Source organism: Triticum dicoccoides, chromosome 3B (genome assembly GCF_002162155.2).
Source record: "Triticum dicoccoides isolate Atlit2015 ecotype Zavitan chromosome 3B, WEW_v2.0, whole genome shotgun sequence".
Taxonomy (NCBI): Eukaryota; Viridiplantae; Streptophyta; class Magnoliopsida; order Poales; family Poaceae; genus Triticum; species Triticum dicoccoides.
Genome location: NC_041385.1, coordinates 204126918 through 204130670, shown reverse-complemented (window position 1 = coordinate 204130670; position 3753 = coordinate 204126918).

Genomic DNA, 3753 nt, shown 5'->3' with positions numbered 1-3753 from the left:
TGTGTGTGTGTGTGTGTTTACATTTTTCTTCAATGTTTGCTTGATTTGGTGCCATGGCATTGAGTTTTTTCATTGTCGTTCTATATTTGTATTATTTATTTATGTGAATTACATTTTCTGTTTTATTAGACATTTGTGAGTATACGTTTTTTCTATTAATTAATCTTTGATGTAAGAAGTGATGTTGTTTGCGGTGGTGCTGCAGGTTCGACTTGTGATCGGTAGATCCGCGTGCCACATGGCCACGGTCTTCTGTCGTGGCCTCCCACTACGCACACATCCCACATCGGTCGGGAGGCGTGATGACAGACGGAGCCAGGAACGAAGCAAACCCCGGGCCAATTTTTTCCAGGAGTGTGGATTTTTTTAGCACTTATAACCACCCAAAAATATCTCATACCATTCAATGCAGACTACGCAATTCGTACAGAGAACAAGTGGAAAGAATCAAAGAAATTTACCAGGTTTAGGCAAGGGAAGAAAGGGGATGGCGCGTGGCGGCGAACGGCGCACACATGGATGGAGCTTGGCCGTCGGGGTGGGAACAGTGGAGCTAATGGAGAACTCGCCGTCAAGCACGTGATGCCTGGGGAAGTTGGGGGTCCGGAAGGCAGCGGTTGGAGGGTCGGCGCCACGGCGGCGATAACCTAGATGGCGGCCGAACAGGGAGGCGGCGGCACGAGGTTGGAGCCGCGTGTGTCTTGTGCGTGCGACGGTGTGAATTAGGTCATGTGTAGTCCCTTGGTCGTGCTCGCGCTTGTGAACCAACCAAACAAGGCTTTGGGCCTCCTTTGAATGGGCTGAACCCCGGGCCCATAAAAATCTATATATATACTAGCTAGCAAAAATTCCCACACCCATGGGCCTGGGCTCTGGGTGTCCGAGGCTCAACTCTGCCCCTGATGACAATCCAGGCCCCCAAGTGCCTATTGTGTTGTACACTTTCACATTCAATGTGGCGGACGATGGGATATGACATAGTTGGGCTCGCATCGCTTCGCGCTCTCACTTGACTAGAAATGACCTGAATTGATTGGTCCATCGCTCTCTCAGCAATCAAGTCGGACGAGGCCTAGCCTATGTCAGGAATGACATCAGGCATGACTTCATCAAGATTCACGGCGCTCTCGCGAGCCGGTCTCAACCAAGTTTGACCGAATCGAGCACAAGCGGCACGGGCATCAAGGTCGTCAGGAATCGACACTCAACGACTCGGCCCTTGGCACAATCAAGATAAGGTGAATGAGTTGGATGTGAGGCACCTCACGTGTCTGGGTCCGTCTTACCATTGGGTATTCGAACCCGACTATTAGGGTGCTTTATGGTTTTTTAGGAGATGGGTGCCGAGAGAGAAGGGGTGGGGGAGAGAAAGTGGATAGATGGGAGGGAAGCGGGTGGTGATGGAGGACTAGAAAAGGGCGGCTACGAGAGATGGGCGATGAGTTGCGGTCGGCTTGTGTGGACACGGATGTTTACTTCCTGGGGAGACACGTCCCATGTGCCCTTGCCACCACGTCAGCCCCTGCTCATAACCATGACGGATTTTGCCGTGGTACCAGACACACTATGTGCCATGCATGTATGTGTGTGTTTTACATTTCCTCTGCAATGTGTGTTTAGTACCATAGCTTTGAGTTTTTCCACTATTGTTCTATTATTATTTATGTGAATTTTTTTCTGTATTTTTGCGGTGGAGACATTTGCGAGTGTAGGTTGTATCTATTAGCCAATCTCGGATATAAGTAGTGATGTTGTTTGCGGTGGTGATGCGGGTTGGACCTGTAATGGACCCGCGCGCCACATGGTCATGGTCTTCTATCGTGATCTCCCACTATGTGCACGATCCACGTGGGGAGCGAGGCGTCAAGATGACGGTCCAGGCCCTCAAGCGCATATTGTGTCGTCCACTCACATTTAGTGTTGCAGCCGATGGGATATGACATAATCGGGCTTGCGTCACTTCGTGCTCTCGCTTGACCCGACATGAGCTAGATAGATGGATTCGTCGCTCTCTCTCAGCAACCGAACCAGGCGAGGCCTAGCCTATGTCAGGAATGGCATCGGGGATAACTTCATCAACATTCCGGCGCTTCATCCTCTTGTTAGAATGTATCAACCAAGTTTGACCGACTCGAGCCCAAGTGGCGCGGTCCTCAAGGTCGTCAAGAGTCGACGATCGATGAATCAGCCCCTGGCACAACCAAGATAAGGTGAAGGAGCCGGATGTCGGGCACCCCTCACCTGTCTGGACCCAGCTTACCATTGGGTATTCACACCCGACTGTTAGGGTGCTTTAGGGTTTTGGGGGGATGAGTGGACACACACACACACACAGAGAGAGAGAGAGAGAGAGAGGGGGGGAGAGAGGAGATGGTGGGAGTAATAAAAAGATGACGGATTTGAGGGAAGGAGTTGGTGATGGAGAAGAGAAAAGGGTAGCTCAGAGGGAGTGGCGATCAACTATGGATTGTGTGTGTGTGGACACGAATGTTTCCTTCCCAGATCGACGCTCCCTATGTGCCATTGCCAGCCACCACGTCCGCACCTGCCCATACCCATGCCAATTTTTTCCGTGGTATAGAACACCCTAGTGTGTCGTGTGTGTATTTGTGTACTTTACATACATTTCCTCTACAATATGTGTTTGGTGCCATAGCTTTGAGTTTTTTCAGTGTTATTCTATTATTATTTATGTGAATTACGTTTTCTATATTTTCTGGTGCAGACATTTGCGAGTATGGGTTGTATCCTTTAATTAATCTTTTATATAAGCAGTGGTATTGTTTGTGGTAGTGACGCCGGGTTGGACTTGTAATGGACCCACGCGCCACGTGGCCACGGTCTTCTATCGTGGCCTCCCACTACACGGATGCGCCGCATGGGGCGCAGGGCGTGAGGATGACGTTCCAAACCCTCAATCATCTATTATGTTGTCCGCTCGCACTTAATGCCGCATACAATGGCACATGACATAGTTTCGCATGTTGGGGAACGCAGTAATTTCAAAAAAAAAATCATACAATCATGCAAGATCTATCTAGGTGATGCATAGCAACGAGGGGGAGAGTGTGTCGACGTACCCTCGTAGACCGAAAGCGGAGCGTTAAGTAACACGGTTGATGTAGTCGAACGTCTTCGCGATCCAACCGATCAAGTACCAAACACACGGCACCTCCGCGATCTACACACGTTCAGCTCGGTGACGTCCCTCAAACTCTAGATCCAGCTGAGGCCGAGGGAGAGCTCCGTCAGCATGACGGCATGGTTACGGTGATGATAAAGTTACCGGCGCGGGGCTTCGCCTAAGCACTACGACGATATGACCGAGGTGGAAAACTGTGGAGGGGGGCACCACACACGGCTAAAGATCAACTTGTGTGTCTATGGGGTGCCCCCCACCCCGTATATAAAGGAGGAGAGGAGGGAGTCGGCCGGCCTCAAGGGGCGCGCCCAGGGGGGAGTCCTACTCCAAGTAGGATTAGGTTTCCCCCTTTCCTAGTCCAACTAGGAGGAGAAGGAAGGAGGGGAAGGAGAGAAGGAAGGGGGGGCCGACCCCCTAGTCCAATTCGGTTTGGGCTAGGGGGGCGCGCGCCTCACCTTGACCTGCCTCCTCTCTTCCACCAGTTGTCCCATGAGGCCCAATAACCCCCCCCCCCCCCGGGGGGGGGGGGGGTTCCGGTAACCCCCGGTACTCCGGTTTTATCCGAAACTTGTCCAGAACACTTCTGGTGTCCGAATATAGCCGTCCAATAT